The sequence below is a fragment of the Nyctereutes procyonoides genome, unplaced genomic scaffold (genome assembly GCF_905146905.1).
Source record: "Nyctereutes procyonoides isolate TBG_1078 unplaced genomic scaffold, NYPRO_anot_genome, whole genome shotgun sequence".
NCBI classification, from domain to species: Eukaryota; Metazoa; Chordata; class Mammalia; order Carnivora; family Canidae; genus Nyctereutes; species Nyctereutes procyonoides.
The window spans coordinates 67,386,252-67,409,501 of record NW_026575052.1 but is presented as its reverse complement, the minus strand read 5'-3'; the positions used below and the strand labels follow the sequence as shown (position 1 = coordinate 67,409,501).

Here is a 23,250-nt window from a genome sequence, read left to right as displayed (position 1 = left end):
GGCAGGCACCAAACCGCTGCGCCACCCAGGGATCCCAGAATTTTTGCTTTTAATGTCATGAGCCCCTCTACCACCCGCCCCGCCTCAAAAGCCCTGTACCTGTTCTTCCTGTCCCTTTCATTTATGTCACATAAACCAAAAAGCAGCAACTCTTCTATGCCCTGCAATTTCCTTGGGTCATCAGCGACCACAGCTCTGTGGATTTTCCTGAGATCTTGATACTTGATGTTGTATCCGGGGCCGGGGCTGTGGAAGCTGGAAACAATCCTAGGCGGTGAGTAGTCCCTCAGAGGCCTGAGGTTGAAGCCAGAGGGCAGCACGCCCCACCCATCCCGCGCTGTAGATTTCTTTTCCATAATGAAGCCGACAGGCTTCAGTGACACAGGTTTCACCGCCTCTAGTGCGATACACTCCCGCGCCAGCAATAAGGCAAGTGGGCCTTGCCTCAACGTCCCAGGGACTAAGCCCAACGACTTAGAATCTGCCTACGCAGAACCAGTGTAACCTAGCAACGCTGCTAACCGCCAATGCGCCTGCGCACCTCAGAAGCTGGCATCCCTGCGCATGCGCACAGAGGGCAGGGGCCAAGGGTGCCCAAAGCATATGTGCGAGGAGGCCCAAGCCTCTCAAATCTCTGAGATCCCCTGTGAGCTGAGCTGGCTTCCCTTCAGAAGTTGGTGGGATGGCTGAGCATTTGGGGACATTTGCAAAAGCTTCTGGGGTGTGGAAATGTAGTCTTCTGGGCCCGTGAGTGGCTCAGTGGTGGAGCATCTTGCCTTTGGTTTCGGTCATGATCCGGGGGTCCTGGGATCAAGTCTTGCATCGCACACCCCACAGGGAGCCTGCTTCTCCCTCTGCCTATGTCTCTGCCTCTCTCTGAATGTCTCATTTGAAAATAAATATAATCTTGAAAAAAATGTATCTCAAAGTAACTTCAAAGAACTGAGAAGGAATAATTCTAACTGTAAGAAGTGATTAAAGGGATCCCTGGGTGGCGCAGCGGTTTAGTGCCTGCCTTTGGCCCAGGGCGCGATCCTGGAGACCCGGGATCGAATCCCACGTCGGGCTCCCGGTGCATGGAGCCTGCTTCTCCCTCTGCCTGTGTCTCTGCCTCTCTGTGTGTGTGACTATTATAAATAAATTTTTTTAAAAATTTAAAAAAAAAATGAGACTATAGGAGGCGGGGCAAGATGGCAGAAGAGTAGGGTCCCCAAGTCACCTGTCCCCACCAAATTACCTAGATAACCTTCAAATTATCCTGAAAATCTACAAATTCGGCCTGAGATTTAAAGAGAGAACAGCTGGAATGCTACAGTGGGAAGAGTTCACGCTTCTATCAAGGCAGGAAGGGGGGGGGGGAGAATAAAGAAACAAAAGGCATCCAAGGGGGAGGGGCCCCGTGAGGAGCCGGGTTAAGGCCGGGGCGAGTGCCCCCAGAACAGGAAAGCCCCGTCCCGGAGAAGCAGAAGCTTCACCAATCTTCCCGGGCGGAAAGGCGCTCGCAGGGAGTTCAGGCAGGAGGACCCCAGGAGGGCGGGGATGCCCTCAGACTCCCTGGGACACTAAGAGACACCTGCACCCCGGGGAGAGTACGCGGAGCTCCCTAAAGGGCTGCAGCGCACGCCTGGCTGGACCCGGGAGCAGCTCGGGGGTGGCTCAGGCGGAGGCTCCATGCAGAGGGAGCTGCGCGGCCCCGGGAGCACGAATCCAACAGCGCAGGCTCCGGAGCACAGGGCGCCGGGGACACAGCCCAGGATCCAGCCTCCCCACCGGGACAGGCAGAGGAAAGAAGGGCCCAGGACAGTGAGGAGGCTCCTGCCCCGAGCTGAGCAGATCAGCGGCCCTGCCCCGGGAGCATCCAGGCCCCTGCCAACTGAGAGCTCCTTAGTTACTGAGGGAGCTGACTCCAGGGTTCCAGAGCTGGCCACCGACACTGTGGTTGTTCCTCCCTGGGCCTCACCGGGTAAAAAACCCCCACTGAGTCTCACAGTGCCCTCACCAGATAAACAGGATAAACTTCACTCACTGAGCCCTGCACCAGGCAGGGGGCTGAGCAGCTCCCCCAAGTGCCCACACCTGAAAATCAGCACAAAAGGCCCCTCCCCCAGAAGAATTGATATCAATTAATAACCAAATTAATAACCAAATTTAAGACATACTTAGATAATACACTTATACTTGGTGACTTCAATCTAGCGCTTTCTACACTCGATAGTCTTCTAAACACAACATCTCCAAAGAAACAAGAGCTTTAAATGATACACTGGACCAGATGGATTTCACAGATATCTCCAGAACTTTACATACAAACTCAACTGAATACACATTCTTCTCAAGTGCACATGGAACTTTCTCCAGAATAGACCACATACTGGGTCAAATCGGGTCTCAACCGATACCAAAAGATTAGGATCGTCCCCTGCGTATTCTCAGACAATAATGCCTTAAAATTAGAACTAAATGACAACAAGAAGTTTGGAAGGACTTCAACCACGTGCAGGTTAAGGACCATCTTGCTAAAAGATGAAAGGGTCAACCAGGAAATTAAGGAAGAACTAAAAAGATTCATGGAAACTAATGAGAATGAAGATACAACCGTTCAAAATCTTTGGGCTACAGCAAAAGCAGTCCTGAGGGGGAAATACATCGCAATACAAGCATCCATCCAAAAACTGGAAAGAACTCAAATACAAAACTAACCTTACATATAAAGGAGCTAGAGAAAAAACAGCAAATAGATCCTACACCCAGCAGAAGAAGAGAGTTAATAAAGATTCTAGCAGACTCAACAAAATCGAGACCAGAAGAACTGTGGAACAGATCAACAAAACCAGGAGTTGGTTCTCTGAAAGAATTAATAAGACAGATAAACCATTAGCCAGCCTTATTAAAAAGAAGAGAGAGAAGACTCAAATTAATAAAATCATGAATGAGAAAGGAGAGATCACTACCAAGGAAATACAAACGATTTTAAAAACATATTATGAACAGCTCTACGCCAATAAATTAGGCAATCTAGAAGAAATGAATGCATTTCTGGAAAGCCACAAACTACCAAAACTGGAACAGGAAGAGACAGAAAACCTGAACAGGCCAATAACAAGGGAGGAAATTGAAGCAGTCATCAAAAACCTCCCAAGACACAAAAGTCCAGGGCCAGATGGCTTCCCTGGGGAATTCTATCAAACGTTTAAAGAAGAAACCATACCTATTCTACTAAAGCTGTTTGGAAAGATAGAAAGAGATGGAGTACTTCCAAATTCGTTCTATGAGGCCAGCATGACCTTAATTCCAAAACCAGACAAAGACCCCACCAAAAAGAATTATAGACCAATATCCCTGATGAACATGGATGGAAAAATTCTCAACAAGATACTAGCCAATAAGATCCAACAATACATTAAGAAAATTATTCACCATGACCAAGTAGGATTTATTCCCGGGACACAAGGCTGGTTCAACACTCGTAAAACAATCAATGTGATTCATCATAACAGCAAGAGAAAACCCAAGAACCATATGATCCTCTCATTAGATGCAGAGAAAGCATTTGACAAAATACAGTATCCATTTCTGATCAAAACTCTTCAGAGTGTAGGGATAAAGGGAACATTCCTCAACATCTTAAAAGCCATCTATGAAAAGCCCACAGCAAATATCATTCTCAATGGGGAAGCACTGGGAGCCTTTCCCCTAAGATCAGGAACAAGACAGGGATGTCCACTCTCACCACTGCTATTCAACATAGTACTGGAAGTCCTAGCCAATCAGACAACAAAAAGACATTAAAGACATTCAAATTGGTAAAATTTATTATTAAGGTTGTCCGTGAAGACCATTTAATTTATTAGCATTTGGCTGAACTAAACACAGAAATGACAAGGAGAAAAAAAGCAATTGTGGCTGCAATACTACAAAAGAAAAGAAATCCTGCAATGGGGATCCCTGGGTGGCACAGCGGTTTGGCGCCTGCCTTTGGCCCAGGGCGCGATCCTGGAGACCCGGGATCGAATCCCACATCGGGCTCCCGGTGCATGGAGCCTGCTTCTCCCTCTGCCTGTGTCTCTGCCTCTCTCTCTCTGTGACTATCATAAATAAATAAAAATTAAAAAAAAATTAGAAAAAAAAAAGAAATCCTGCAATGTGCAACAGAAACAAGTTACAATTAAAATGCTAATTGAAAAAAAAATGAAATGCTAATTGCATATGGAATACACTGTTTGATACATGACAGGCCACTTCTTTTGGCTAAAAAGGGTATAAATCAGACAATATGGCTGGGGGTGACATACACGTTATACTTTGATACTGAAAACCCTTGCTTGTTAAGTAAAAATAAGCTCATGAAATTCATTAAGAAAACAAAGGAATCTGAAAGTAACATAGAGATACTGGGTTTCTATCTTACTAGTGCTGAGAGAGAACACGAAATGGACAAGGTCTGACCCAAGATGGCACACTATCCTGCTATTATATTACTCCAGAAAAATCACATCAAACAGTGAGATCTGGGGATCCCTGGGTGGCTCAGCGATTTGGCGCCTGCCTTTGGCCCAGGGCGTGATCTTGGGAGTCCTGGGATCAGTCCCACATCTGGCTCCCTGCGTGGAGCCTGCTTCTCCCTCTGCCTGTGCTTCTGCCTCTCTCTCTGTATCTCTCTCTCATAAATAAATAAATAAAATCTTTTAAAAACCCATTAAAAGGGGATCCCTGGGTGGCGCAGCGGTTTAGCGCCTGCCTTTGGCCCAGGGCGCGATCCTGGAGACCGGGGATCGAGTCCCACGTCGGGCTCCCGGTGCATGGAGCCTGCTTCTCCCTCTGCCTGTGTCTCTGTCTCTCTCTCTCTCTCTCTCTCTCTGTGACTATCATAAATAAATAAAAATTTAAAAAAAAAACCATTAAAAAACAGTGAGATCTTTTAGTTCATGCCAGCCTTTCTCAGGCCTCACCGTACCAGTTAGAAAGGGAGTACACGTCTATCAAGAAAGACCTAATAAAAGATACATAGTTTTGACAAGAATATAAACGTTAACTTTTTACAGTGCAACTCCCAGACCAAGAGCAGCCACTTAAAAAGAACTACATGGAAAGTTAATTACATCTGCTTTACCCTCTACATCACTAAGCTATACTGTCAGAAAAACAGATTTAAAATATAACATGGTGAAGGCACTCCTCAGAATTAAGTAGGGGAACAATGGTCATAAACAACTCGAAAATGTTAGTGGTACGTGACACTGAAGATTGATTACCTCACTCCTACTGTGGACACCACATGTCCTCTGGGAACTCTGCTCCCCATTTCCACACTCCTGGGCTCCCGTGCGAGAGCTTCTACCATTTGGAACAGCACATGTGACCAACGGGGAGTGCACGGGTGGAGACATGTAGCAGACAGTGCACTGGCCTTTGAGGACTTCTGCCTTGCAGTGACACACTTCACTTCTTTTCACATTTCATTGACTAACAAGTCACATGACCATAAGTAACATAACCTTATATGTGTCTGTGAACAGCAAATATCAGACAGTATACGGCAGGATGGATGGATGCTTACAACAATATACAAAATTCTTTTTTGGTTCCAAGTGAATCGTCTGAAAGAAATTTTAGGTTATACACACAAAAACCTATGATTTTACTTCTAGCATGCAAGGTAGGTACCACTATTATCATCATTCACATATAAGGAACAAGAGGTGCCATGAGGTCAGACAATGAGGTATTATCATCACACTGTTGGCATGATATCCTTGGCACAGCCAGAATCCAAGTCCAAACAATGTAGCTCCACAGCCCCGGCCCTGAACTACCACCGCAGATGTGTGTGCACCAGAATGGAGAGCCTGGGGGTCTGCACACACGGAATACTCCTTACCACACCCAACTGACCATATAGCTAAGGCACTCTAAGAGAGGTGACTAGACAAACACAATGACAATGAAATGACCTCAAGAATGAAAGAAAAAGGAACAAAAGAAAAGAGAAAAGAGGCAGCGAAAGGTCCAAACTTGACCTGGATGAATAATGAAAGGTGTCCTGGAGGTTGCAGGATCCCTCCCTCTAGAAATTACCTTTAGTGCCTTGAGCCTCACACCAGACTCTCTCCTTCACTCATTCAATGAGTGGTAGCTGAGTACCTAAGGGACCAAACTAAACTTCAAGGAGTACTACTCAGTCCCTCCTCCACCCGAATCAAATGGAGTTGGTGCCAAAAGTTCACTTGTAATTCTATCCTAGATTTTGGGACACATATTCCTGTGATACTGTGAATGTGGTGGTGATGTCTCCAAGTCAGCCCATAAAAGCAGGTTTCAATCCCTCCTATGAGGGGTGTCCGGGGGACACAGGCAGTTAAGCATCTGCCTTCAGCTCAGGTCATGATCTCAGAGCCCCGGGGAGGAGCCCCACATCAGGTGCTCAGCGGGGAGTCAGTCACCTTCTCTCTCTCCCTCTGCCACTTCTTACCTGCTCATTCTCTCTCTCTCTAAGTAAATAAATAAACTGTTTTAAGAAAAAAAAATCTACCCTGTGAGATTCTACCTCAACCTTGACTTTTCTTCCAACAGAACTTGTGTTTCTATAGCCCTTTTCACACAACTCAGAGAAGCGTGGACCTAGCCTCTGCACAATCGCCACATCCCATTCCATCTCGGCCCTGAGGAACAGGCCACTCCCTTTTCCCATCTGGGTCCACAATGAATTGTGGTCAATGTACTCCGAGAACCAATGCAGAATGTCAGGCCCATGCTCATGACCAAACACCTTCCCGGCAACAGGACATGAACTACTTACTGCCTGCCCTGGCAATAAAGCAAAGGTTCTGAAAACCACACAGTCCAGAGACTGAGGTGATAACGGGAGATGAAGTGGGGTACTGCTAATGCCAACACACGGCTCGGCAAGCCAGTCACTTCCGGTCACGTACAATCACCTGTAGGATGATTTGGCAAAGCTGAATACAGTGGGAGACACACATGTTTGTGCCCCAACAAATCCACTGTTAGGTAGAATAGCTCAGGAGCTGGATATTTCCCTACTAGAATTCCTGGTCTCTGGAGATGGAGAATAACAGGAATCACCTCCACAAGGGAAGTGAGAACTGCCTTCCTGCCTCCACTCATTCCAGGCAATCAACTACCTGCTCTTATGTGATACTCAGGAGGAAACATCCCACGTGCAATTTTGTAGAGCAAATAGACTCCCTGTTATTAAATTAGGAATCAATCCAAAAGGTAAGGTGACTGTTCTGCAACGAAGCATAGCTGAATAAGCACTCTGAGCATTTCCAATGACAACCCGGCTCCTAATCACTCAGCCCCAGTCCCACGCAGATCTCTAAGAAGGGTACATATGGCCTCTGTCTTGAGAGTGTGAATTACAAAGGTAACTGTTTACTCAGGGTCTCAGGAATTCCTATCTTCGGCGGACTTTACCTGTTTCTGTGCCAGAAAAAAAATGTCAACTATAATGTAAGAAATAAGGTTGTCTGCTTCCTCCAACACAGCTGGCTGAACAATTACCTTGGATTGGCCAAGGAGCATTACCAGCTGCTGATGCCCAGGTCTCCACTCTGTCAGACCAGGTGGCCATGGATCATTTGCAACATCTGGCTATCTTTTCCCTTTCCTCCCACCAAGGCAAATAGGACTGCAGAGGCAAGTAACATAACCACCCCAACGGGGTTACTCTCTGAACCTAACACCACCTCTCCCCTCTCAAACAGGACAATTTGTTTCTAACAAGCCCTGTACCCCCCCCCAAGAATCTTAAAAAATATTCTTTTGAATCTCACTTACTACTATGTAAATCTCACCTTCCCTCCCCCATTACTTTGCTTCTCATTGCTTCTAGATTCAAATAAAAGAGGAAACCAAAGGCCTGCGCAGAAAATAAGTTTATAAAACCACTGTTCAAAACATGATCTCTTTCTCTTTCTCTCTCTTTAATAGCTTGGCTGTATCAATTATCTTGGAAATAACTCTTTTCCAAGCAACACTCATGGTGCTAATTAGTAAGAAAATTGGAATTACTGAAAGATGAAGATCACACACAAACTTCAAATTGGTCTTTCATTTTCTAATGTTTCCTGCTTGGAAATATAAATATAAATAAATTCTTGTTAATAGGTTACCTTCTGAGCATCTGTTCAAGACTTACTTGTAGACGCAAAGAAGACTTCCACTTTTAAAATTCTACCTAAATCACAAGTATGAAAATCTTCACAAATTCACATGAATATCGAGATTTAAAATAAACTAATTATCCATCATATCTTCCTCCCTCTGGTCAACTACCCTGTCCACAACTTTGTGTGTTTCATTAAAAACAACATTCCAGGCTATCTTTTCCAAAGGAGAAACTGAGTATTTCCAATTACAAATATAATTTGGCACAGAGTTAGTATTCAAAATACACAATGAATTCTTTACAAATCAGCAATAAAAATAAGAACCAAATGATAAAACTAGGTAAAGGGAGACTTTTGGTTTCAGCTCAGATCATTAGGAAGAATGAAAGTCACAGAGCAAACTGCCTCTCGGAAATCAGAAAAAACAGACGAATAGAGAGATTCATGGCCAAGATCAGCTTAGCAAAGCAGAAGCCGGTGGAGCCAGAAGCTTGTAGGAAAACAAAAATGGTAACTCTGATGAATTGGTGGTGACTGAATGTGGAAGTCTGAGAGTCAAAAACCTCCTGAGCCCCAGTCCTAGGGGAAGAGGCCCCTGCACATTCCTCGCACCAAATTTTCATTGTGAAGACTGGAGAAAAATCCCCTTGGGTTTGCAATAGAATAGAGAAACAATCCTTTTGAAATACATTAAGTCAAGAGCTTTTTCCGTAACCGAGGCCTGCACTCTGAGAAAAGCAGCTTTAAATAGAGCCCTATTGGACCTGGGGAAAGAGCAGTAAGGTTAACTCCAGCCCCTGCTAGCCTTCCTGACCCAACTAACGAAGGAGGGGAAAAAAAGGAGGCTAAGAAATTCTTTATAGGAGTCAGCAGAGCCCAGGACTTGGCCCACTAAATAATGGACACTTAACCATCAAGATCACAAGAACAACTCCCCACCAAAGGGGTGCCAGTAGAACCACAGTGGTCATAGCTGAGAGATGCACAAGTGTTAGCTAAAACAAGTGTTGGTGGGGCACTTCAGTGGCTCAGTTGGTTAAACAGCCGACTCTTGATTTTGACTCAAATCATGATACCAGGGTCGTGTGAGATTGAGCCCCAAATCAGGGTCTGTGTTCACAAGGAGTCAGCTTGAGATTTTCCTCTCTGCCCCTCTCCCTCACCACTGCCCACCTCCCTGCTCACTCTCTTGCTCTCTCAAATAAATAAAATCTTTTTTTAAAAAAATAGGGTTGACAAGCATACAGAAATCAGAAGCCTCACACACTGCTGGTGAGAATACAAAATAGTGGAGCCACCTTGGGAAACTGCTGGTTCTTCTAAGTGTTGAACGCAGACTTAGCATTTAACCCAGCAATTCCACTGCTACGTACGTAGCCCCCAGAAATGAAAATATGTCCACATAAATACCTGTATGTGAAGATGCTCCTTCTTTTTTTTTTTACATTTTGTATGTTTTTGTTTTTGTTTTCTCCAGGTGGGGTTTTTAACGGTCACTTTCCCACACTCTGGATAATTTCTGATCCCACCATTCGAGGAGCCCTCGAATCGGCTAATGTGAGAAATTGGGAATGAAGACCCCTTTAAACTGCCATCTTGCCGAGGGAGTCTCCTTTTTTTGGAAAAAAAAATTGAAAGGTTATTGTGTGAGCCTGGATGAATCCCACTCTCAGCCCTCCACGGTCCGACCCACCCCATCTCACCTCTCACCCGTTTTTGGCAGGGAGAAGTGGGAGTACGTGGTCCCGAATTCTCCTCCATCACCTTGTTAAACACTAGAGGGAAAGCCCGCCATGAATGGCAACGATTCACCTTCAAGCTGCCTCCCTTCATCCAACGTTAAAACCCTTTGCACATAAGGCAACGTGGAAGCTGATGTTTTTACTCATCTCGCTGTTTTAAAGCACCGTTATGAAGTCAGGTTGTACAGTAGTTAACTACCTTTTATATATATATCGCATATCTGTCATATATATATGTGTGTGTGTATATATATACACACACACATATATATATATATACACATACATACATACAAACTGGTAGAGGTAACAGCGGCTTATAGAAATGGATCTTCTTCAAGGTTTCCTGTGTGGTAAGCACCTGAAATACTGCATACAAGGGTCTTGTGTGATCTGTCTCCCTGCTGCTCATTGGGCTCTGTTCTGCATGACCAGGAATGGTGCTGGCAAGAGAGCTCAGCGGCTGGAAGGAAATTCTGCCGCTGAGCGTCACTATTTTCCGCCCCCTGCTTGTGCTCCTATCTGATCAGGCTAGAAACAACAACAAAAAATACATAGAAAAAAAACTCCAATATACAGATTTCTGTAGAATTTCCTTTTTTTTCCCTCCTGTCCTTCCTCTGCAAAGTATTGTTGCTATGTCCTGTTACTGGTTTTTGCTGCATTAAACCCTCTTTGTTTCAATCACAGCAAGAAACAAAAAATCCAAACAGAAAACCCCTCTGAAAAGAGTAGAAAACAAAAGGTTTGACCTACAAAAAGGGGAGGGGGAGACGGGAGGGAGCTTGGTTTTGTTTTTAAATAGGACTGAAGATTAACATTGAAAAATCAGATGATATGCAACCCTCTGTGCAAGGCAAAGCCCTCTGGTACTTCTGCCTCTGGTTTTGTTTTAAATTTCCTTTTTCTCTTCTGGGTGCGGATACTTCTCTCCATCCTCATGTTGTCAGTGTTTTGTTGTGTTTTGTGTTTTTTTGTTGTTGTTTTGTTTAACTTTGTGTCACTACCTCAGTCTGCCCTCATGTCCCTTACACACAAACAAAATATTCCTTCAGCAGAGCGAAGAGGTGGCAGATGACCAGCACGCTCCACGAACGGCCCAGCAGTCTCTGCGTCGCCAAGTGGCTCATGTTGGAGACACTGGTATAGTGGACAGGGAAGCCAAACACCCTTTCCATTTCAGTGCACCATAAGATATCCTCTTTCTCATTCATGAAGACGGGGACATGCTGGTCTTTGCCCTGCTTTATGGAGTTTGGACCTAGTAGTAATGGTCCTCACTTTGCTGAACTTGGCTATCCTGCCGTGCTCCAGACACTCCTGCAGCTCCACCTTATCATTCACAGTGGATGCCAATGGCCCCCTGTTCATACCAGGAAGGTTCCCCCAGAAGTAGTGGGCCCTGTGTGCAGCTGACACTTCTTTGGCATTAATCATCATAGGGTTGGACTCGAGAATTCGCGAGATGTCCCTCTTGTCACTAATGCCCATGGCCACCACATTCTCAAAGAGCCGGACGAAGGGGCGGTCATCTCCCTCCTTGGGCCGCGCATCATGCAGCAGGCAGTAGAACTCAAAGAAGAGCCGGCCAGTGGCCTCGTAGAGTCCTTTACGGGCAGGATTGATGATGGAGAGATCATTGCAAGGACTGCCCCCAGATCCAACGGGCCCCACTCCTGGATATGGTTCTGCGTGACGCTGCGGACGTCCCCGACATACATGATCTTCCCCACCGTGACGGAGTCCTTGCACACCTCGGAGGCGATGTAGCAGTCCACCTGAATCCCCAAATCCTTCAGCACCAGAAGCCCTGTAGCAATCCCATCAAATAGAGACAGCACCCGGATGGGCTTCCTCTTCTCAGCTGGGACAGGCAGGTAAACCTTCATAGGGTAAAATTCCTGGTCGTGGTTGTTGGCGAAGAACATCTGGAGCCGTGAGGGCCAGTCGTCCCGCCGCCAGAGTAGCCCGTAAGTGCCCTTGTGCCCACACATGTAGCAGTTCCAGGGGTCCTCCTTGATGGCTGCCGGGTGGCCCCCAGCCCCAATAAGAGATCCACACCCTCCACACAAAAACACCTGCAGCAGTTATTGTTCCCACACATGAGCAACTCGCGTGTCCCCCCCCCCCCCCACAGCAAACGGTGTGGTAGGACTGGTAGCTGTCATCATCGTGGTGGTATGCACACTCCAGGAAGCAGTTCTTACAGTTTTGGCACATTTCTCCAACAAAGAGAGGGTGTTCCAGAGTAATGTTGAGGCTCCCACAAGAGATGGAAATGTCGATGTTCCGGCACTTCTGCCGCACTTCGTATACCAGCTGCTCTCTTGTGCATTCATCAATGATCTCCTTGACCTTAGGCTTCTCAGTCGTGCTCTTTCGGGGCTTTTTGGCTGGTGGGGGTGGTGCATAGGCAGCTGCCTCAGGTTCGACCCACATGTCTGTGTAAACTTCTTTGTAGGGGTTCTTCTCTTCTTCGGGTGGCTTCAGGCCCTTGGGGCCAGAAGGCTGGAACCCTCCAAGAGCCCACTCGATCATCTGTTTGTTCTGCACTTCCACGGCCTTGGCAGTGTCGCTCTCATTGCTGTCGTGGCATGCCAGGAACAACTTCCCCACATGGCTACAGGCCACCTGCAGGACTTCATAGATGGCTTTGCGGTACATGGGCTGATTATAGGTGGCCTGGTGGAAAGCACTGCAGAAGGAGCTCAGCGGCATCAACTTCTCAACACACACCACCAAGAACTTGCCATCTTCAAACCACATGACCCAGCGGGTGCCTTCAGCTACTCAGCTCCGGCCCGTCATCCACCAAGACACAATGCGGCCTGGCCACCAAGAGAAGCCCCGACGTTTCCCCCACACCAGCTCCCCAGTGCCAAAGCCCCGGCCGTCCTCGAACGCCAGCTCATCATTGGCTGCTCTGGTGGTGTTCTTGTCCCCAACATCTGCCCCCACGGGCTCAGGTGTGGTGGCCACAGTGGGGGATGCAGGGTTGGTGGGCTGGTGCACTGCAGGAGGGCTGGCCTCCTCCACCTTCTGAGACTCGCCAGACCCCTGGTTTTCTTCCACAGCATTCATTACTGCGATCACCTTGGCTTTTCTTTTCAGCCCATAAGGCCACTTGCAGCCCCTCTATGTGAAGATTCTTAGCAGCATTATTCATCGTAGGCAATAGGTAGAAATGACCCAAATGTCCAAACCTGGATAAAGAGGTTAACAAAGCTGGTATATCCATAAATACTACTGGGCCATAGAAAGGTATGAAGTATTGCTACGTGTTATCATGTGGATTAAGCTAAGTGACAGGAGCCGATGGCAAACAAATCTACCCACCATATCATTCCATTTACATGAATTGTCCAAAACAGGTAAATAGAAACAGAAAGTAGATTAGTGGTTGCATAGGGCTGGAGTGAGGAAGGGTCAGAGGATGAAGGATTAGTGGTAGACAGCTACATGAGACAGGGCTTTGTTGGGAGGAGATGAAATTATTCTAGAATCGTGGAGGTGGCTTCATCACTTTGTGCGTACACTTCACATCCTTGCACATATACTTGAAATGGGTAAACTGTCTGATATGTGTCTCAATAAAGTGGTTACAAAGAGTGTTACTATCTAAATGTTGATGACACCCCAATCAGAGTTGCGAGATTTCACAAAATATATATAAAAAAAAAAAGCACAGTTCATAAGTCCACTAAAAAAATAAATAAATAAATTACTGTTTCTCTTAAGTTCAAATTAAACTGGATGCCTTGTATTTTATCTGGCAACCTGACTCCCAAGTCTATAACCTACAACCTAGAACGTACTAATTATCCTCAATTCAAGATCCAGGTATCCAACTACACAGTAGGAAGTTTTACTTAGTTAACTGCCAAATAGCAAATGAACATAAAACTAAAATCACCTTTCTTATGAGAAGATATTCAATTATGTCAGAAGTGGTAGGTCAGGGCTTGTGCAGGTCTCTGGAGCCCTCTCTCAGCCCCCGATGGCCTGGCATCAACAATCTGGTGGTTGGATTAGTGGGTGTGGTGTCTAGGAGCTGAGGTTTAACCAACACGGGGGAGGAGTTTCAATACGTTGAGAAACATCACCCTGATGGTGAGGGCAGGCTGAGCATCCAACTCCCTTTTTCAAAACAAAGATCACCTTCCTTCCCTCACCCATGGCTTCATTGCCATTGTCTTGACCTGGAAATCTGCAGGCCTAGCCCATCTCCGTAGCAACTAAATTTTACTTCTAAAAAAAAACCAGTCTGATATCGTCATTCTGCTGCTTTAACCCTTTCAATACAGTGGCTCCTACCATGGTCAAATAAAGTCAAAGTCAATCAAGAAGAGGTCTCTGCCTGGGCCCCTGGGTGGCTCAGTTGGTTACGCCTCGACTCCCGGGTTGGGCTCAGGTCCTGGTGTCAGGGTCGGGACCCCGGATCCTTCACAGGGCTCCACACTCTGTGGGGAGTCTGCTAAAACTTCTCTCTCCATCTCCCTCTGCGCATTCTAGCACTGTGCACATTCTCACATACACGCACATGTGGCTCGCCTTCTCTCTCTTGCTTGTTGACATACTTGAAAGTGAACAGAATGGGTCAAAAGACACACTTGAAGTTTGCGTGTGATAGAGACTGGGAGTGGGGGCAGCTAGTAAGAAACAGAGAATGGACTAGAGGGGCACAGTAAACTTTACTTTAAAAGCACATTTTACAGCAATTACAGAAAGATCCTTGTAATAGTACACATGCTACTGTGCCACTTAAATGCTAGCAACATCAATTTGTTTATTCATTGTTTTTCTAAAACCAGGATATCAGTAACTATGCTTCCTCACCACTTACTAGTCACACTTACTTTGAAAAACCACCAAGCTTAAAACTCAAGAGCTAGTGTAAGACTTTGAAAAAAATATTAGTGTTCTTTTCTTAGTAGAAATAACAACCACCTGTCACTACTTTTTGGTCTTTCACGTGCTATAATTTAATACTAAATGCCTGCTTGTATTTGCCTAACCTATGTAACTATCAAAGAAAGGAGATCTTCACTATTGTATTTGAAACTCACAAACCACCTTGTTAACATTATAATTTCCATTTTATAGGAAGGAAACAGTGGCCACATTACAACTAAATAGAGACACACGTGCATGCATTGTTTTGGGCATGTCTGTTTAATGGTTAAGGGGGTGCTGATGAACACAACGATACACAAAGGTACCGTGGCAATTCCATAAAAACTAAATCAAGCACTCTAGTCTTTACATGTATTGTTAGGACAATGCCACATCTCAACTTTTTCATTTCTTGAGAGTTGCTACTGCTTGAGGCAGGCAAATTTCAACAAATTTGATGGGAAAAAATGGACTAAGATTTCTTCTATCCTGTGAAGCAAAAGCACATTGGAAGTGGCTGATTTTCAAATACTATACATCACTAACATCCTTCTCTCATGACAGACAACCATAGCAAATTCACCTGAGTTTGGTTTTGGTGCAGATAGAGCTAAGGCACCACAGGTATCAATTTCCTACAGACTCAAGTAAGACTCACATTTTTTATTCAGCTTGAGTTAAATGAAAAAAAAAATGCAATTCATATTTCCAGAAGCAAAACTAAGCTTCTTAATCTCATTTTACTATTTTAAGATTTCTCATCATTCCCAGCATTGCTGTGTGGCAAGATCTCATTTCTGGTGGCTGAACATTTCCATGGCATGATGCTTTCCCAAGAACCAGCTCCAGAAACTCTTTTTCTTCGTTTTGAACTTCCATGTATTTATACACAAAATACCATTTCAATGGCGTTGTGGAAAAAAAAAAAAAAAAGCAACTTCTTCAAATTTCAGTTGACATTGTCAAAGGTTATTTATTTATTTATTTATTTATTTTTATTATTTTTTACTGGAGTTCAATTTGCCACCATATAGCATAACACCCAATGCTCATCCTATCAGGTGCCCCCCTCAGTGCCCATCACCCAGTCACCCCCACCGCCCACCCACCTCCCTTTCCACCACCCCTTCTTCATTTCCAGAGTTAGGAGTCTCTCATGGTCTGTCTCCCTTTCTGATATTTCCCCCTTGTTTTTTTTCCTTTCCCTTTATTCTGTTTCACTATTTTTTATATTCCCCAAATGAATGAGACCATATACTGTTTGTCCTTCTCCGACTGACTTATTTCACTCAGCATAATACCCTCCAGTTCCATCCACACGGAAGCAAATGGTGGGTACTTGTTGTTTCTAATGGCTGAGTAATATTCCACTGTATACATATCACATTTTCTTTATCCATTCATCTTTTGATAGACACAAAGGCTTCTTCCACAGTTTGACTATTGTGGACATTGCTGCTATAAACACCAGGGTGCAGGTGTCCCGGCATTTCACTGCATCTGTATCTTTGGGGTAAATCCCCAGCAGTGCAATTGCTGGGTCGTATGTAGGGCAGATCTATTTTTAACTCTTTAAGGAACCTCCACAGTTTTCCAGAGTGGCTGCACCAATTGACATTCCCACCAACAGTGCAAGAGGGTTCCCCTTTCTCCACATCCTCTCCAGCATTTGTTGTTTCCTGAACAGGCCAATAGCCAGGGAGTAAATTGAAGCAGTCATGAAAAACCTCCCAAGACACAAAAGTCCAGGGCCAGATGGCTTCCCAGGAGAATTCTATCAAACATTTACAGAAGAAACCAGGGAAGCCCTGGTGGCGCAGTGGTTTAGCACCACCTGCAGCCTTCGGCCTGATCCTTGAGACCTGAGATTGAGTCCCACGTCAGGCTCCTGCATGGAGCCTGCTTCTCCCTCCTTCTGTGTCTCTGCCTCTGTCTATATATGTCTATCATAAATAAATCTTTAAAAAAAATAAAGAAGAAACCATACATATTGTACTAAAGATATTCAGAAAGACAGAAGTAGATGGAGTACTTCCAAACTGCATCACCTTAATTACAAAACCACACAAAGACCCCACCAAAAAGGATAATTAGAGACCAATCTCCCTGACGATCACGGATGCAAAAACTCTCAACAAGATATTAGCCACTAGGATCCAACAATACATTAAGAAGATGCTTCACTATGACCAAGTGGGATTTATCCCCGGGATGCAAGGCTGGTTCAACACTTGTAAAGCAATCAATGTGATTGATAATATCAGCAAGAGAAAAAAACAACAACCACACGATCCTCTCAATAGATGCAGAGAAAGCATTTGACAAAATACAGCACCCATTCCTAATCAAAACTCTTCAGGGTGTAGGGATAGAGGGAACATTCTTCAGCATCTTAAAAGCCACCTATGAAAAGCCCACAGCAAATATCATTCTCCATGGGGAAACACTGGCAGCCTTTCCCCTAAATCAAGAACAAGACAGGGATGTCCACTCTCACCACTGCTATTCAACCTAGTACTGGAAGTCCTAGCCTCAGCAATAAGACAACAAAAAGAAATAAAAGGAATTCACATTGGCAAACAAGTCAAACTCTCCCTCTTCACTGATGACATGATACACTACATAGAAAACCCAAAAGACTCCACCCCAAGATTGCTAGAACTCATACAGCAACTCGGCAGTGTGGCAGGATACAAAATCAATGCCCAGAAGTCAGTGGCACTTCTATACACTAACAATGAGACTGAAAAAAGAGAAATTAAGGAGTCAGTCTCATTTACAATTGCACCCAAAAGCCTAAGATACCTAGGAATAAACTAACGAACCTAAAAACTACGTAACACTTCTGAAAAAAATTGAGGACGACATAAAGAGATGGAAAAATACTCCATGGTCATGGATTGGAAGAATTAATATAGTGAAAATGTCAATGCTACCTAGGGCAATTTACACATTTAATGCAATCCCTATCAAAATACCATGGACTTTCTTCAGAGAGTTGAAACAAATTATCTTAAGATTGGTGTGGAAAGGTAATTATTTTGGTAATTATTTTAAATTAATGTGGCTACAAACTGCTGCCATCCTTAACCTCAGAAAATATATTCCTTCTAATTTTTGTTGTGACCATTCAATACTCAAGCTAAATTCCAGATCATGAATGTTGTCCATAAGGAGCCTATACCTTCCTGCTATTATTTCATATTCTTCTTCTAAACAAGGGCAGGCATACGTTGGCTTCATTAGTGCACACAGCCAGATCACCACCATTAAGGGAAATCATCTAGGTATTTTTGGTAAAATCTTTAACAACTTCCATGCCCATCAGGGAAGTGGAACAAGGCTGATTTGTTCTGCCTTGCAGAAGGCAACAATCTGATCTCTGGTTTATGAGACAGCACTCAAAATGGTTTTCCATATGTTTTCCCACCAAGAGAATCTGACATCAGCATGGTTTTTACCTTTACCAGTGAATGCAGGCTTTTCTCACCAAACATATCCCAGAGGAAGGTCAGGTCTTCCTGGCTGTCCACATGTGGCCCCAGCCGGCCTGGCACAACAGCCAACAGCCAACAGCTCATACAGACCTAGAAAGTGAAAAATAAAACACAAAGCGTAATCGTAGAGTGATGTCATTAATTTCACTTAAGGTGTGTGTGAAGGATGGCTGGAAAAATGTCGTTTTTACTGGATCAGTAACCTGGGCCATCAAGCAGAATGCTTCTCCGAGGAAGCCAAGGAACCTTTTTGATTTTTAAAGCCCAAACAAATATGCAGCATCAACAGGCCAGCCTTTCGTTTGTCAGCATTCTCCAGGCATCCAAGTGGACACAACCCGAGGCAGAAAATGTGTACAAGCTTTCAGAGGAAGAAGAAAACTAAATTGTCACTACATTTGCCTCAGTGTTAGCCAAAGAGCAAAATGAGTCATGAATAGGAAAAACTTCCTTAGAAGAGCAGAAAATTGATAGAGTGGCCCATTAAAAAGGTTTTGTGTGGGGATCCCTGGGTGGCGCAGCGGTTTGGCGCCTGCCTTTGGCCCAGGGCGCGATCCTGGAGACCCGGGATCAAGTCCCACATCGGGCTCCCAGTGCATGGAACCTGCTTCTCCCTCTGCCTGTGTCTCTGCCTCTCTCTCTCTCTGTGACTATCATAAATAAAAAAATAAAAAAATAAAAAATTAAAAAATTAAAAAAAATTAAAAAAAATAAAAAGGTTTTGTGGTTTCCAAAGAGTTCCTAATGATATATAGCTTCAAAACCATTTGCGTTATCTACATCCAAATTCAAGTTCCAGGGATCCCTGGGTGGCGCAGTGGTTTGGCAGGGATCCCTGGGTGGCGCAGTGGTTTGGCACCTGCCTTTGGCCCAGGGCGCGATCCTGGAGACCCGGGATCGAATCCCACATCGGGCTCCCGGTGCATGGAGCCTGCTTCTCCCTCTGCCTATGTCTCTGCCTCTCTCTCTTTCTCTCTCTGTGACTATCATAAATAAATTTAAAAAAAAAAAAATTAAAAAAAAAAAAAAACAAATTCAAGTTCCAAAAAGCTAAGGCCTATTAAGCCATACGTGGTGTTGCTTTCTTGTAGCTGCTCATTTTTCAAAAACAACCACCACAAGCTACACAGAACTGAGTTTACCTTTAACTCCAATCTGGGCGTATGCCGTACCCTCTGAAAGAGTTAAGGAAAAGGATGCAGGTTCCTCGGGGCCCTCTTCACTAGAAGCTTCCTGGGGCTAGACAGCAGCGCCCTGTTCCACCAGTAGCCTGTTGCAGAAACCCTCCACCTCCTCTGGGGGCCGTCAGACTCCTGTCCAAGAACTGTTTCGACAGTGCCTGCCCGGGGCCTCTTCAGGGAGGTGACCTAGAAGAAGTCAGTATCAACTCTCAGCACACATTTCACTTTCCAGTGGGATTATACGAGGTAAAAAGAAGAAACTTCCTTTTATTTCTGTCTGTCTACAAGAGCACCGAAACCTCCTGGGATCTACGACACAGGAGCGTGTTGTTATTCCTGCTCTGAAGAAGTGCTGCAGTTCATCACAGGGACAGCTTTACAAGATATGTAACTAGCAAAGAATCATAAATTATGGCCTGCTGATTAGTCTATCTATTATCTTCCTAAAGTATTATCATATTCTGATAATCAGTGATCATTCACCAAATGTATTCGCTTTCCCTTGGAAAGCTGGATCTGTAACTTGAGACGTTAAACTCAAACATTCCTGGGACTGCATGTGGCCAAAAAGATCTATTCTACTTTAGGGGGAAGAAAATGTCTCCCTATTACATTCTAAAGTATTCTTGATGATTTACACTTATTCCCTTAAAAACCTGGCATCATGCGTAAGCTAGCTCTTATCGATGATTTCATAAAAATATTTGTAAGGTGTCCCAAATAGTCTGTTTCATATGTAACTCGGTGAGCTTCAGCTATTGTTGTTATTATTACTGTTATTCATCATGACTATTACTTTTTAAAGATTAATTTATTTTACAGAGAGGCACAGGACAGGGGCAGAGGGAAACAGAATCTTAAGCAGACTCCATGCTCAGCATGGAGCTTGACACGAAGCTCCAAATCATGACTCTGATCATGGCTGGAGCTGAGACCAAGAGTCAGACACTCAACCCACTGCACCACCCAGGAGTGTCCATCGCTACTGCTATTGAAAAATCAAAACTCTGAGTCAAACAGACCTAGATTCAAACCAGGTCTATACTTCATTTACCTCCCATAACTTACCTCAGCCTTCATTCCGTCATATGTTCAAAAGAAACGGTAATCTATACATGTAGTAAACTGGACAGGAAAAAATACACAAACGTATGCACATACACAAGTGTGTGCATATAATACAGGTAAAATCTGAAGAAGCCTAAGGGACTGCATCAGTGACGATGTACCCACGTGGTTACCAGAACTATGCGAGATGTCACCACTGGAGGAAGCAGGATCAAGGGTACACAGGATCTGTATTATGTCTTTCAACACATGAATCCACAGTTATCTCAAGTACAGTTAAAGCAAGAGGAGAAGTGGTGGTTAAAATGATTGTTATAAGAATGCAAGGGAACAAGGCACGTAGTCCTGTGGTTGGCACAAAAGAGGCATTTGATGAATTTTTAAAAGATTTTATTTATCCATGAGACGGACAGAGAGAGAGAGAGAGGCAGAAACATAGGCAGAAAGAGAAAAAGGCTCCATGCAGGCAGCCCAAAGTGGGACTTGATCCCAGGACTCCAGGATCACACCCTGGGCTGAAGGCTGACGCTTCAACACTGAGCCACCCAGGCGTCCCTGATAAAAAGATTTTAAAAATTGGGCAGCCCGGGTGGCTCAGCAGTTTAGCACTGCCTTCCGCCCAGGCGTGATCCTGGAGTCCAGGGAACGAGTCCTGCGTCGTCGGGCTCCCTGCATGGAGCCTGCTTCTCCCTCTGCCTGTGACTCTGACTCTCTCTCTGTCTCTGTGTGTCTCTCTTATGAATAAATAAAATCTTTAAAAAGTTTTAAAAAATAATAAAGTGATTTCTTAAGACTTCCTCAACTGGCAACTACCCCTTACTAGAATTCTGTCTATACCTTTACTCAACTTACTTCAAAAAGTTTGGTTCTCTAATGAAGAACCAAGAGGAGCAGAAAAATAAGCGTCCACATAAAACACATAAAGAGAAAGATCCCTATAATTTCTAATCTGTGGATAAAACCTGAAAGGAGTCTGGGGGACTAACCAAATAGCAAATCACTTTGAGATTGATGACATATGCCTTATTATCTAAATAATTAAAATAGAAAATAGAAAACACAGGGACACCTGGGTGATTGAGAAGCTGAGCGTCTAACTTTGGCTCAGGGCGTGATTCTGGCCCATGATCCAGCCCCACATTGGGCTTCCTATGGGGAGCCTGCTTCTCCCTCTGCCTGTGTCTCTGCCTCTCTCTGTGTCTCTCACAAATCAAGAAGTAAAATCTTTTACAAATAAAATAAAATAGAAAACATATATAAGAAAATCTACTTCTGAAGATAATCGACTTTTTTTAATTATACGGCCCCGATATTTAAACTATGGCTTTTTAAAATCATAAACAAGGAAAAAAATTTTAAAAAGCAACAGTAAGCCCTAGGAGATCATGAAAACCAGCCCGGCGCAGCCCGCGCCGCACCCACGCCCCGGGAGCGCACGGTCCGGGAGGCCCCGCCGGCGAGGCGCCCAGCCCCGGCGAGGGAGGAGGCCGCCGCGCGCAGCCCGCGACCGTGCGTCCCCGCTGCTCGGGGTCCCTGCCCGCGCCCCGCCCGCGGCCCCGCGGCTCGCACCTGCCTCAGCGCGGACATCCTCGGGCGCTCGGAGTTCAGCAGGCGCAGGGCGACCTGGCGCGCGCCCGTCCATCCCCCCGTCGGCCGCCGCGCTCCGACCGCGCTCCAGCCTGCCGCACGCTCCGAGCCGCCCCCCGCCGGCGCCTGCGCCCTTGGCGCCCGAGAGGCCCGGCGCGCTAGGGGGCGGCGGGCGCGCAGAGGCATCTGGGGAGGGGCCAGGCCCCCACCGTGGAGCCCAGGCCACGCGCCGGGCCCCGGTCGCCACGCCGCCCCGCCCTTCGGCGCGCAGGCCCCGCCCCGTATGCCACCTGCGGCGCGGGCCCGCCCGGCGCCCGAGGCGGCTGGTAGCCCGGGGCGCGTGCTGCTCGCTGGCCGCCCCGCGGTCCCGGCGCCACGGAGTTAGCGCGCGGCTCCCCACGTGCCTCAGCGCCCGGGGGCGGCGCCCCGCATCCGGAGGACTGACCGGCACCAGACGCGGCGGGCGGCGTGGCCGGAGGCTCCCGAGCCGTCCAGGGACCGGCCGTCCTGCCGCTGGCGCTGCCCTAACCTGAGCCGCTTCCGCCTGCGCCCGTGTTCCCTCGCGGCTGCCCCGCGGGAGCCGGACGCCGCCCCCTCCTCAGTCCCCGCAGCTCCCCCAGGCCGCCCGTCCGCCCGGCGCAGCCCGCGCCGCACCCACGCCCCGGGAGCGCACGGTCCGGGAACCCCCGCCCGCGAGGCGCCCAGCCCCGGCGAGGGAGGAGGCCGCCGCGCGCAGCCCGCGACCGTGCGTCCCCGCTGCTCGGGGTCCCTGCCCGCGGCTCGCACCTTCCTCAGCGCAGACATCCTGGGTGCTCCGAGTTCAGCAGGCGCGGGGCGACAGGCCGGCCGTCGGTCCGCTGGGCCGCCGCGGCGCGCTCCCACTGCGCTCCAGCCCCGCGCACGCTCGGAGCCCCCCGCCGGCGCCTGCGCACTGGGCGCTTCATCTCTTACTATAGTCTTTGGTTTAAGATCTAATTTATCTGAGTGGGAAATATCAGAGACGGAGACAGAACATGAGAGACTCCTAACTCTGGGAACGAACAAGGGGTGGTGGAAAGGGAGGTGGGCGGGGGGGTGGGGGTGACGGGCACTGAGGGGGGCACTTTGATGGGATGAGCACTGGGTGTCATGCTATATGTTGGCAAATTGA

At 46.4% G+C, this 23,250-nt stretch overlaps 1 protein-coding gene and 1 pseudogene across 1 annotated transcript in view; both read right to left on the bottom strand.

Annotated features, from left to right (window-relative positions):
• The window catches only part of LOC129513687 (ankyrin repeat domain-containing protein 26-like), a 179,527-nt gene extending 157,353 nt beyond the window's left edge, over positions 1-22,174 (bottom strand). The window contains exons 1-3 of the mRNA XM_055331948.1: positions 22,083-22,174; positions 19,407-19,631; positions 18,229-18,354 (exon numbers count right to left, since the gene is read on the bottom strand). The gene's annotated coding sequence lies outside the window, so the exon portion shown is untranslated. The remainder of the gene's footprint in view (positions 1-18,228; positions 18,355-19,406; positions 19,632-22,082) is intronic.
• LOC129513688 (DNA (cytosine-5)-methyltransferase 3A-like) lies at positions 10,903-12,976 on the bottom strand (annotated as a pseudogene).
• Positions 22,175-23,250: the final 1,076 nt, after the last annotated feature.